This window comes from Taudactylus pleione, unplaced genomic scaffold, assembly GCF_031769625.1.
Source record: "Taudactylus pleione unplaced genomic scaffold, aTauple2 ptg000296l, whole genome shotgun sequence".
Classification (NCBI taxonomy): Eukaryota; Metazoa; Chordata; class Amphibia; order Anura; family Myobatrachidae; genus Taudactylus; species Taudactylus pleione.
This window is the reverse complement of record NW_028284698.1, coordinates 20,878,133-20,892,696: the sequence shown is the minus strand read 5'-3', so window position 1 is coordinate 20,892,696 and position 14,564 is coordinate 20,878,133. Positions and strand designations below refer to the sequence as shown.

Genomic DNA, 14,564 nt, shown 5'->3' with positions numbered 1-14,564 from the left:
TCAAGTAATTCTGTTTATATTTATTGCATACCTCAGTCTTACCAAACGAGCCGTTTCATAAGTCAGTCTATTTGTTGATCAGACTGACTGCTGTACATGCTGTTTAAAAACAAATCATAAATTAATAAAAATTAGAAATTTATAACACTAATAAAGTATTCAAATGGAAAGCAACAATAAACTGCTGAAATCATACACTGCATTAACATTGTCTGCTCCTTTTAATGCTATTGGATGTAGGATGAAGTTAAACAACAACACAATTAAGTTGTCTCTGGTTAGGTTAGAAATGGTAAGTTTCAAACCTAAAAAATAAATTTATTTCTCTAAAAGTAAATGCAATTACTAATATATTTTTCATTACATTCCTGGCTTTTCTGGAGGTTGTCAATGTAAAATGCAATTACCATGGAACACAGTCTTATTAAACACAATTTGTAGGAAGTCACTGTTTTTTTTGAAAATTTGGTTTAGAGATTTTTATTTGATGAATGCACACATTTTAATGATAAATTAATTTAATTTGATGAAATGATATTTTTAAAAAGAGATGATCTCTTCATAGCTCATATTATTTTTCTTATTTTAATCTTACCCTAAAGTTGGTTTAGATAAATATATATCATGTCGAGTTGTAGCCAGTTAGATGTCAAGTTATGTAGAAAACTGTATTACAGTTGTAAACTTTCAATATTATTTATTAACAGTGATTAATATTACAAGAAATCTTTATTAGTGAGTAATATTTAATATAACCCAAAGATTTTGACCACAGTGAAGATGATCATACCCATACAAAAGTTTGAGAAAGCCAAATGTTGGTATATATGTATTGATGTATTTCCAAAATTTAAAACAATACAATTCATTTCCAAAATAACTTTTCCCTGCAGGAGGTAATAAAAAAATAGAATACTGTAGGAATTCATCTGTGCAATTGTTTTGAAGAGCTTGTTCTGTATGATTCAGTTGGAAGTACTGAAATATCTGATCTGTCACTGAATCTATTATTTCAATACATAACAGAAGGAAATGTAGAAAATAACTAAAAAAATATGTGAGCCATCTACTGAATCTGTCACTGGAAAGGTTTCCATGTGCGTTCTACAGCTGGCACCTTCTTGACCTTTCCTTTGTTAATTGGGCCCACCTGGTGCTTGAGCAGATAGGGGGTGGCACCTTTAAAATTGGAGTAGATTGATATGGAAACCATGTACGCAATTGTTTCAGAATAAATATCTGAAAAATGTGCAGATGTGACTTAGTATTCAGCTCGTATCGTTGTGCTAGGACTTCATGAAGCTTGCCTGAGCAAAGCATTTAACAGGTTGCAATTAAAACTAGTCATATATAGCTTAGGACTTGGTATACAATTAATATAAATCTTCTTTAGAGCAACTGGGGCAGAGAGATATTAATAAAGAAATAATAATTTACCTGAAACCTATATTGGAGTGTTTGGTTTAAATAGACGACATGAAATATATGTTTGTAAATACAGTAAGAGATCCCTTTGGTTCTGAGACATATAGAAATACAAAACAAGACTGTTCTGTTGAAAATGTAGTATTTTTATATTCGGTAAAGCAGGTAAAAGGCAAAAGAAACCCCTAATGGATCCAGGAACAAATTTGTTAATAAAGATCACCAAAGTAAAATGTTTAGTATAAATTATATACAACAGTTCAGCCTGAAAGAAGAGAAAATGTTTAGCCTCTAAGCAGAAAAACATATGCAACAAATTATTTTGGATAGCAAGAATAAAAAAAAACTATTGAATTACTTTATATATATATATATATATATATACATACACAAAGATACCCTATTATTTGCGCTAAAACTATTGATGATACTGATATGTAACCAACACTTAAATCTAATAGAGTGGATGGCTGCACCTTTCACCTAATGTCTCTGTTAGACAGATATGGAGGTAAAATGGAAACCAAGAAAGAAGAGAAAGGGTGCTCTAATGTACAAAATATAACATATATTAAAATACAAAATGTGTAAATAACACAAACTGAAGAATTAAAAAATCAACAATTAATGCAGCAATGAAGCTACTTCAATGATCACTCCTAGATGACGACACAAAGGATGAATCTCCCTTTTGTTTCCCAGAGAGTAGATTTATTGAGTCTTTTGTTGGTCTTTAAATGATTTTGTAGAGGTCATAAATCCTGTTTCAGAGTTAGCAATGATTCCTTGTAATGTTGCTGAAAAATATCCTTCCACCAAAAATACACCCAAACAGGCCAAAAGGCCACTATTATTATTTGAATAAAACACTTCAATCTCAATAAAAAAGAACAATATTTATTCAATATAATCAGTGAATCTAATGAGCTTACATCAAACACTAGTCAAAATACGATGGAGACCCAACGCGTTTCGTCCCCACATGGGACTTCATCAGGGGTACATCATCATATGACAGTATTATCAGTCCTATTAATAGTCAGGAAAATGTGAACACTGATCAAACGATCCTAAGATCTGTTTGCGGAGAATAATCTGGAGTAGACACACTTTGTATAGTAGATGGATTTATACTCCCAGGTAAGTCTGACTTTTGCAGCAGACTGAAACACTTGTCAGCAGTATTTTGCAGGAGTGGAACAGGATTATTGCTTCTGAGCAATCCTTACCTGGGAGAATAAATCCATCTACTATATAAAGTACGTCTACTCCAGTTTATTCTCCGCAAACAGATCTTAGGATCGTTTGATCAGTGTTCACATTTTCCTGACTATTAATAGGACTGATAATACAGTCATATGATGATGTACCCCTGATGAAGTCCCATGTGGGGACGAAACACGTTGGGTCTCCATCGTATTTTGACTAGTGTTTGATGTAAGCTCATCAGATTCACTGATTTTATTGAATAAATATTGTTCTTTTTTATTGCGATTGAAGTGTTTTATTCAAATAATAATAGTGGCCTTTTGGCCTGTTTGGGTGGATTTTTGGTGGAAGGGTATTTTTCAGCAACATTACAAGGAATCATTGCTAACCCTGAAACAGGATTTATGAACTCTACAAAATCATTTAAAGACCAACAAATGACTCAATAAATCTACTCTCTCGGAAACGAAGGGAGATTCATGCTTTGTGTCGACATCTAGGACTGATCATTGAAGTAGCTTCATTGCTGCATTAATTGTTGATTTTTTAATTATTCAGTTTGTGTTATTTACACATTTTGTATTTTAATATATTTTATATTTTGTACATTAGAGCGGCCTTTTTCTTCTTTCTTGGTTTTGATATATATAATTTTTTTTATTTTCTTTTAGAACTCTCCTAAAAAGTTATTTTGCACAGGTTAAAAGGCAAAACATAAAGGCCCTGATGTAACATTTCTATGTACTTCAATTTTTGATTTGTTACACTGTAATTTGTTAAAGTGGGAAAATAGTTATAAGAGTTTCCATCGCTAATTTATTATATATAATAAATATATTATCTATTATTTATTTATATTATTTATATACTATATATAAATTACAAATAGTATATATTACTGTATAAATTACATTTAAGTACTGTAATTGTACTCATTTTGCTATTCTTCTTTATTTGTCACAATGGTATTTGGTCATTAAAGTCTCTTTTTTTAAGATAGCCACTTAAAAATGGTGATCAGTTATCATGTGATGACCATGCGGTATGCGGACAGGTCCTATATTTACATAAAACAGCTGCACATTTTTTACTTGTTGCAAGTCCATTCAAGAAGGCCTATGGAAATATATCCAATATGGACTAAGGACTATACCAACAGCTATACAAACTGTATAAAAATACTTTGTACTATATTTCCAAACATGCTATTGGTACATACTACAAACAAAGTGATATCATCTACAGTACAGTGATTGGCTATCGAAATAAGAAATATAAGCTCTATTTGGGCATCATGTAATTTTATTGACATGGTTCTTTACCTGTAGTCAACTCTGTTATAAATCATGTATGCCTTGTACTGCTGTCCCTCCCTGTATCCACTCTATCTATTGTTTTATTGTGTATAACATCCCTTTACTTATTGTATAAATAGCATTTTGATAGAGACTCATGCTGCATTCAATCAACATATTGTAAATTTAGGCTTAAACTCCACTTTTTTAAATAAAATTTTATTGAAACACCAAGATAACAAGTCATACAAGATTTCTTTGCAAATATAGTAACATATTACAAAGAAACATACACATCCAATTACAGTAGTTCAAACTCATAATGTGACTGTAAACAATTATTAGAGATGTGTGCTGACCCCTGTGTTTTGGTTTTGGATCTGGTTTAACTTTCGTGTGCAAATCCACATTCACTTATTTTGGTTTTGTATCTGTATTTTATTTAAAAAAATGTATAAAAACTGCTAAAATCACATAATTTGGACTTTTTTTGTTCCTAATGTACATTATTATTAACCTCAATACCATTTATTTCCACTTGTGAAGGAAAAGATGCAAAAAACTCCAGCACTCTCTAAGAAGCAGCCTGGGTCCAATTACACAGGGTAACCCAAATACCCCAGAAATATAGTGTAGACAAAAAAGAAATCAGTGATGAAAACCTAGGTGCTAAATAAAATCCTATGAGAAGGTGGCAAAAATGAAAATAATAATAATAATAATAATAATAATAATTTTATTTATATAGCGCTTTTCTCCTAAAGGACTCAAAGTGCTTTACATTTACAGTACAAAATACAAAATAAGCTTAAACAAGGGACATTAGTGAAATGCTTGGGTGAATAGGTGAGTCTTGAGTCTATTTTTGAAGGATTCTAGAGTGGAGGCCTCTCGAACTGTGCGGGGAAGTGAGTTCCAAAAGGTTGGAACCACAAAACTGAAAGCTCGACCCCCAGTTGAATTCCGTGAGATTCTAGGTACTGTTAATAGTCCTTTGTCAGCGGATTGCAGTAATCGAGTGGGACAGTAAGGAATCAGAAGCTGCTTCAGGTACCCTGGGCCATGGTCATGTAGGGCTTTGTAAGTTATTAATCCAATCTTGAAAGCAATTCGCCATCTGACAGGCAGCCAGTGAAGGGAGTAGATAATGGGTGTTATGTGGCTGGAACGGGGCTGGTTGGTTAATAGCCTGGCAGCTGCATTTTACCTTCTGCAAGTGGTGTCATTCTTTTGCTGGGAGACCGAGGTACAGGGCGTTGCAGTAGTCTAGGCGTGATGATATAAATGCATGTATGACTATTAGGCAGATCTTCTGAGGGAATTAAGTGCTTGATTCTGGCTATGTTCCTCAGATGAAAGAATGAGGATTTGATTGTGGCTGATACCTGATGCTTAAATGTCAAGCCACTATCCAGGACAACACCAAGATTCCGCACTTGTTTAGTGTCTTGTAATTCTGAACCCCCAAGCGTAAGTCCTGTTGGTTGGCTATGCTGTAGCCCTGTCCTGTGTCCTATCATAAGGTCCTCTGTTTTATCAGGGTTCAGTCGCAGCCAACTGGCACTCATCCACTCCTCAGCTAGGCAGCCATTTAGGGTTGTTATTGGGTCCTTTGTACCTGGAGCAAAGGACAGGTACAGTTGTGTATCATCTGCATAGCAGTGGTAGACCAGGCCATGATGTCTGATTATTTAACCCAATGGTAGCATGTTTACTGCAAAAGCATGGGGGATAGTATAGAACCCTGTGGGACACCGCATGGAAGTGGCACTGGTGATGAATAGTTTACTCCAGAAGAAACTCTCTGTGACCTGCCAGTGAGAAATGATTTGAACCATCTAAGGACTGTGCCATCCAGTCCACAGAAATTTTTCAGGTGCTCAATTAGAATCCCATGGTCCACAGTATCAAATGCTGCTGAGAGATCCAGAAGGATTAAGATTGAACAATCACCTCTGTCTCTTCCCATCAGAAGATCATTAAGCACACATACCAGGGCTGTTTCAGTGCTATGTCTTCTCCTGAATCCTGACTGGAATGGATCATAAATATCATGGGTAGACAGGTGGGCTTCCAGTTGCATTGCCACCACTTTCTCAATGACTTTTCCTAGAAAAGGAAGGTTTGATATAGTTGGTCATGTAGTCGGGGTCTAAATTAGATTTTTTAAGAAGTGGTCTAACAATTGCTTCCTTTAGTGGTTCTGGAAAAATGGCTGTTTGCAAAGAGCATTGAACTATTTTTGCAATTACAGGGCCTATCATTTCCATACACCCTATGAGAAACTTGGTTGAGGCAGGGTCCAGATCACAGGTGGTGGGTCGCAACATTCTGATAATTTTAGCAATGTATTTTACATCCATTATGTCAAAGCTGTTCCAGGGAGACAGGTGGCTTACCATGGCAGGCTTGGTAGTTTGGCACTCCTTTGATGGCACTGTGGGGATTCCAGCCTGGATGGAGGATACTTTATCTGCAAAGAATTTTGCAAACTCATTGCATCTTGACTGGGAGAGGGTTTCATCATGCTGCAGGCATGCTGGTTTGCAAAGCATCTCCACTGTACAGAAAAGCTGAGCCGGCCTATTGTTTGCTGCCTTGATCTTATTTGAAAGGAACTCTGTTTTCTTACGGGTGATTGTTGATTGATATTCTCTTATATGTATGATTAGTGTTAACTTATACTCTACCAGGTTCATCTTACTCCATCGTCTTTCAAGTCTACGCCCCCTTTTCATGAGTTCACTAACACTATTGTCAAACCAAGGGGCTTGACGGTGTGGTATGAGGGGTCGTATATGCACAGGGGCAATAATATCCATTGCAGCTGTCACATCCCTGTTATAGTAATGGACCAGGGAACAAGGATCTTCACAGGCCCCCATTACCGCAGAAAGATCCAGGTTTGCTGCAAGAGCCTGGGGAGTCATGCCTCTCCTTGGATGATACCTTATCAACTCCATGGGTAAAGTTCTATTTTGAGGGGTTGCAACTGAGAAGTGAATTGAGTTGTGGTCTGACCACATGACTGGGTTTATATTTAGGTCAGAGACATCTAATCCAATCTGGAAGACAAGATCAAGAGTATGACCACTTATATGAGTAGCCAAAGGAATGACTTGTGTGAGGCCCAGAGCATTCATTGTGCACAGGAGATCTTGGCCAAGGTGTGAGAGCTCATAATCAACCCATGCATTGAAATCCCCAAGGATCAGCCATCTTTGATGCTCCAGAACTAGTCCAGCAACAATATCTGCAAATTCTTGTAGAAATATCTTTCCATCTCCAGGGGGGCGGTAAATGAGAAGTACTCTGAATCCTAATTCTGTAGAACTCTGAGCAGTGATGCACTCAAATGAGTGAGTCATTTCCATTGGGTGGACCCTAAGTTTAAGTGCTTTTCTAAAGCAGATGGCCACTCCCCCTCCCCTGCAGTTAAATCTTGGGTTGTGAATAACAGAATAATTTGTTGGAACTGCAGCTTCATTTTCATCTAGCTTACATGCTTACAAAAATCATTTAATCATTCACATCAGTCCTTGCCCCAGTTGAGCTATTTGGTGGTTCTGCATTTTTTTTTCAAATGAAAAGGGCATGTAGGAAATGCTGTCTGTGGCCATAAAAAATTCTGGACATTTTGGCATTCAGCAACCACATGTCAAAGACTTCAGCAGCTGTGGTAGTTCAATTGCCAACCTGGCACATCTAGGAAAGAGAATGGTACTGCAGTGGCAGACAGGATGACAATTTAATAAACTATAACAGTAATGTTTGTTATATACACAAAAAGACAGTCTGCAATGCCCCAAACAGTGCATAATGCAAAGAACAGAGGCGCAAGATGGAATTGTCCTTTGGCTTTCCCTCTGACGGAAGTAATGCAAATTCCCATTTTGATTCTTTAATGGGTGGATGAACTATTAATGTGGCAGCTCACAAAACAGAAGCTCTGAACAGGAAGGGAACAGAAGGATTAAAAGTCTGGTACTAAACATATTTTACCATTGTGCTTCTGGGATTATGCATGGGAAGGCTGGGAGGGAAGGAGGGAGAACATCTTCAGATACCATCACAAAATAGCTTCTCCATTTGGTGCTTGAGTTGCATCTGACCAAACATGGTTGTTATGATCAAGGAAAACCAAGCCCACCTGGTTGTTATCTACAAATCAAGGTTGAAAAATGGCATAAGCGCATTTTGCAAGTATACCTACAGTATTTGTGATTTTAGTTGAAATATATACAATATTATTTTTTTATAGCCATCACTGACCTAGAGCAAAAAGATCACAGAGTTCAATTTGCAAGAGGAAACTGCATTGTGCGTACCAGAAAAGGAACCATGATAGCTACAGGTTAATGGTATCTTACATTTTACATCCTTGACCCACAACAATGTCATGCAATGATGACAAATAAGTTGCAGTCTATGGAACCTTGGCACAGAAGATTTGTTCTTATTGGATATGACAGTGTTCATAAGTTTCGGAATGGAATGGTTACAGGAATATCAGTGACTTATACAGAAACACTTGTATGTGAAAGCTGTTTAACAGGGAAACAGAGCCATCAGCCATTTTTAAAGTCAGCAAGCAGAACTGAAGCACCGCTAGTGTTAGTACATACAGATGTGTGTGGTCCAATGAAAGTCAAGTCAGTAACTGGATAAAGATACTTCATAACATTTACTGTGGACTGCAGTGTTAAGCAGATGTATCCCATTGTCTCCAAGTGCAGCCTGCTGAGTTGAGAGATCTCAGTTAAACTGTCCCAGACAGTTTTACGGGGTCTTTCTTCCCACAAGTTGTAGGTGGTTCCTCTTAGACACAGGGTCCCACTTATTGAGCTCTAGTCAGTGGAGATGAGACTAGTGGGTTTGTGCTGCACTTCTCATAAGGAATAGGCAATTCACCTTTGGTGTGTGGTCCAACTAGTTTTGTTCAAACAATCTGCACAAATCTCCCCAGTGATGTTGTGTGGCATTTCTCCATTCAGTCTTTACATATCCTGTGTTTCTTTGTGATTGGATTTTATTATATCCTTGCAATAAATGTTCCAGTTCTCCTCTTCTGGTAACAAAATAAACCAAGGTTTGCATGTACCACAATTGGATAATAAATAGACACAATTTTAATGAAAGAAAAGCTGATAGATATGACCATGGTGTTATGTAAGGTGCTCTACAAGATGTAATATGATGATTAATATAATAATATATTGTAACAAGGGGTAATGAAATGAAGACTCCAGAGAAGCAGGTACTTGGTACAGCAGTGTCTTTTTAATGGTAGCAGACACTGCACCTTAGCATACTTGATGTTAGGCCTGGACACATAACAGAAAATAAGCAAACAACATAAAAGTAAATGTCTCAGAACTCTTTGTGCTAATGTCTGTGGACCCTCCAAGTCCTGGCATCCTAATGCTAACCACTACCCCCAGCCTGGCCAGTTTGTCCAGCATTAGGAGCAATGAGCAGCAGGTGTGTGAGAGTCTTAAACCCTTCCTGTGCTGCTGACTTTGTCAATATAAAAAATTCCAAATGCTATATACATTCTTTTCAGTGTTTTTTACATTTACCAACCAATAAATTGTAATCAATTATTGAAACTATTGGTGCCTACAGTTTTATCTTTATGCAGTGATCTGGAGTTAAGTAATTATATTTCTTTTCCCTTTCCTAGTTTCTCAGTGTTTCCTTCTTTGGATTTCTTGTTAAGTCCTTTTTTTATCCCTCATTTATTTTTATTTTTTAATTTCACTGCTGGGGACCCTCCAAACAATTCTGCTATTCTCAAGTATCTTTTTTCAGTTAACCTTAAAAATATATTTAAATCTTCCATTTCTTTCCACTCACAACCATGGGATGTCTATCTTTGCTACATTGTTTTGCAGCGCTCTTCACTACAACTGTAGGAAGAAATGTGAAAATAGTACAATTGTTTCGCTTGCTCCACATGCACAAAAGTTTTTTGCAGCAACTGTTAATTTTTCTCATATTTGAAAGATAGAGTTTAATACATATTTTTAAAAATGATGCTTTATATGTAGTGCCATGAGATAATGTAACATTATATAGCATTATAGTTAATATGGTGATAACATGATTTGGTAGTAAATGTAATATTGTGTATGTTTAATTTTCTTTTACTGTAAGAAAGAAGTTTCAGATCTTGCTTCTATAGATAGATTTTCTTTAGCGATTGACATCTGGACCTTTATTTGCTTGAGATGCCTCTTAGCCAGAGAGTCTGCCTGTACATAAGGATTAACCTATTGACAATGCCTTTCCAAATCTTAATTCTTTGAATAACAAATCTGAAGTGTATTTACCTTCTTAATGTACCCACAATTCACAGTTAAGCAGGCTTTCCACACAAGGTCAAAATGCATGAAGTGATGAATTTCAATAAGTATCTGTAACAAACTGTATATAGATGGAAAGCAGTATTGCCTAGAGTACAAATACTTTTACAATACAAAGAAATGAAATGAGATCCAACAAATCACATACATTCACATTAATAATGCATACCTTTTGCTAGATGGTCTTGTGTGCAATGAACAAATATAGTTTAAGTTATTGCGTTCATTTCAGGCCTTTACACTATAATATGTTGTCAAGAAGTAGGTGCTAGCATAAGACAGGTACACACCATTTTACAAGCATAGCTGGTCCCATTGAGGGCCGGTAGCTGCAAGGGCACCCACAGATTGTAATATTGTTGAGCATAGCATTATCACAAGTACTTTTAAAAATTACAGGCTAGGCTAATAACAGTAGAATTAAGTAAATAAATAACTGCGCTCTGTAACCCCATTCTGTTTGTGCAGAATAAAAGTTTGTAAAATAATGAAAATTATGATTTACGGATACTTAATTCTAAGTGTTGCACCAGTTGCATACAGAGCAAAATAGGTGCGATGGTAATAAATAATTCTGATAATTGAAAGCAGGTGCAATAAACGTTGATAACTAGGTAAATCTGTCTGAATCGGTTTAGCACTTCTGGTGCATGGGCTGCAAGCTACACATGTGGGATTGTGTGGAACTGGCTATGTCTTGTAGTAATTGCTATGTCCAAACTATGGATACTAAAGATGTACTAGAAAAGAGCCCCTGATAGAATTAGTAGAAAAACAATGTTTAAAAACATGACCAATCTTTACATTAAAACATTGACAACAGGAAGACTTGTGTTATGTGTCTTATTGATGCCCCTGAGGCCCGCATGTACTCTGCTGTTATATATATATATATATATATGCACACACTGATATAGAGGAATCCACAAGGACATCAAATAAAATAGATCACATAACTGCTACTGCTGGTATGTGTATAATTAATTTTTAATTTCTTGCCAGAGTGGGGATGTACAAAAATGTCCCCCGACACCAAATAGCCACAAGTTGTGCATCCAAGGCACCTCACACACCCTTTCCTGCATGATAGAAAATTAGTATTTTCCACCAATTACTGGGAGAGATATCTTTACAGACCACCACATCACCAATATTTTTACCGTGTCTTTAACAAGGTAACAACTTTGAATCTACCAGGTTGTTATCTTGTTACAGACGCGGTAAAAGTTAACCCTTACCGTCCTGGTCCAGTATTTCCATTATTATTTATTTATTCTTAAAAAGACAACACCTCAGAAGGCATTTCATTATTAACTTACTGCATTGGCTAGGGACAAGGGAAGCAATGACTATACAGTTCTCACCATTTATCAAAAAAACACAAAACTTTTTCTTGTTATAGCTTCACTATAAAGTGGTTGAAGGTAGGCGCCAGATATGCCCCCCTATGGAGAAATCCACACACACTGTGTAGACCACACCCATGCACTCATTATGCTTTCATATTACTAGTCACACAGGCACAGCGCTAGTCACACACTCCTGCGGCAGCACACAATAGGCACTTCATAAATTTCAGCTCCAGGCCCATGTGGACCCTAATCTGGCACTGGGAATAAGTGATGTGCTGAGAACATTTTGATCTTTTACAACACATTATTTATTTTCTGCTGTATGTGGGCTATACGTTAGCTCTGACTCAAAAACGCAGGTTGGCTATTTTAATTTAGTTAGTTTTAATCAATTTAGACATATAACAGGTTAATTCCTTTGTAAAGCTGACCACCTACTTCATTTCAAGTAATATTTTGAAAGTGAAATGATTATTTGATAGCTGGCTTGTTATCTTGTATATCAAGCTGTCAGCAAGCTTTCCAGAATATTAAAGTCTTCAAATCTTTACAGACCAAGTTTAACAAAGAAGTGATATGTCAGTTTAAAAATATTTTAAGGACACATTTTACAGTGTTATGACATTTTGAGCAACCTCAGAATGATTTTTTTTAAAGAAAAAACCTACTTCTGTGCATATTAATTTATATTGTGTTGATGCAGTTGCAATTTTTCGAAATAGGACTACAGAAATTAAAGCTTTAAAAACTCTTTTTACTGGAATTACCAAGGAATTGTGAATAAAATAATGTAATACAATTAGTGAACATACAGATTTTTTTTAAATATATTATAAAGTCATTGTGGTGAAGTGATATAGTTTTATTATTAAATTAATTGCAGGACTTAAATTAGGATTAAAAGGTTACTGTATTGTAACAAAAACCACATCTAATCAGAAAAATAATATTATATTTGCTTTTTTTATTTCTCATGGAGACTAATCTAAAGGTTTTATTTTATAGTGACCCAGTTTAATAAGTTACCTTATGCTCTGTTAAGTAATATTTCATACTTTCTCTGTCATTTATTTTCCCCATGAGATGGACACACTGTACACTAGGATGAGGCAAGAGTGACCTTACACATTTTGCATTTGAGTGTGTATAGAGTTTATATACTGTATGTGTAGTTTATTGGTATTTGGTGCATTTTATGAACTTGCCTGACATGTCTGCAATGTTCAGAGATTTGAGTGAAAATGTACAATTATCAGTGTCAAAAGCTTTTCAGATGTCTAGGGATAGAGCCAATGATTGTTTTTCAGATAATATAACTCAGTGGATGATATTACTTTATGAACTTTGTGGGAAGTACTGAAGTATTTTAGAAGGCTCACATGATTTGTGTGAAAAGTATCTGAGATTATCACCAAGTCAATAAGATACTTTTGGAAACAATGTTAAAGCCAATATTTAATATACAGTCATAATTATGTGATATGTTTGACATTGGAATGTTTTCTTATGTTGTTTTGTTAATTATTGGTAGATTTTCATAAAGCAGTACTTCAGACTGAATCTATTTATAGGATGTCATTTAATTGCTAATTAGGTCAAGTGGCTTAAATAACCATTTAAATAATATTTTATAGTATACAGTAAGTATGAGAAACCTTTCAGTCAGGAGATGATTGACCAGATGTAAGAGGGTGGTAGTTTAGAAATGTGAGAGCTTTCTTACACTTTTTAAAATCGGACAATGTAATAGAGACTGACAAAATGTGAACTTGCATTATTTTCAGATTAAAAAAACTCTCACGATTTAAACTCTCATTCAGATGTTTTCCCATTTTGAAAATACAACTCAACAAATGTAATAGTAATAGTGTGAACCGTTTACTGCTAAAATCTCACATTTTCTAAACTCTCACCCTGTTACATTTGGCCCGATGTCTGCATTAGATTTGCAATGGACTTTTGTACAATCTTTTCTAGGATGGGGTTATTCAAGTTATTTTATTAAGCCGTTTTTCAGACCTTTATGGGAAGGACAACCTGTTCTCTAAGTCATAGAAAGAGCTATGAGAAAAATATTTATTGATAGTGTAGAGGCAAGTACAGAAGTTATGAAAGGTTTTGAAGGGTTTGTGGGCATTGCTATGTATATTTCAGTTACCTTTTTCATTGTACATGCTGGGTATTAAACAAAAATAGAGAAAACAACAGCGCTCAACTAGAATGAGTACATTTAATCTTTTAATAAGGCATACAAAATACCAATATGCATATGCAGAGGTTTCGGCAGTCCGTTTGTGTGGCTAGATAGCACGTTGCTTTGACCATGTGTCGAAAAAGCTGTGGGTACAACACAGCGAAACGTGTCAGTATTGGCTGCTTCTTCATATCATCCATCCACTACAGGAGTGCCGACACATGGTCAAAGCAACGTGCTATCTAGCCACACAAACGGACTGCCGAAACCTCTGCCCGGGGACCATTTCTTGTGGAAGCCTAACAGCACTGCTAATTAGGACCCCTAAATTCAAGCGGACACTGGATTTGGTAATTATAAGTCTGGACTGACTTTTAGAACTGCACATGCTCAGTACCATTGGATCAATTATTATTGGATTATCATCTAAGCCTCCCAGCATCTGTATGAGGCCAATGTGACTGGTGGATTGGACTGTTTTAATGTTTTTTGTTTTTTTTTGCACATTTTAGATTATATGCATATTGGTATTTTGTATGCCTTATTAAATGATTAAATGTACTCATTCTTGTTGAGCGCTGTTGTTTTCTCTATTTTTGTTTAATACCTTTGAGGACTGACTACCCTCTTCCTATATAGCTGCTTTTATTTTATCTGTTTATTTGTCATTATTATACCCATTTCAGCGCTCCTGCAGTGTAACTACTGTGTTTTTCTGTAGATG

The 14,564-nt window shown here is 35.7% G+C and overlaps 1 long non-coding RNA gene across 1 annotated transcript in view; it reads right to left on the bottom strand.

The window, feature by feature from the left end:
• Positions 1-14,564, bottom strand: part of LOC148511752 (uncharacterized) — a 91,912-nt gene that overhangs the window by 18,036 nt on the left and 59,312 nt on the right. The window contains exon 4 of the long non-coding RNA XR_015880240.1: positions 32-99. This is a non-coding gene — a long non-coding RNA (uncharacterized LOC148511752). The remainder of the gene's footprint in view (positions 1-31; positions 100-14,564) is intronic.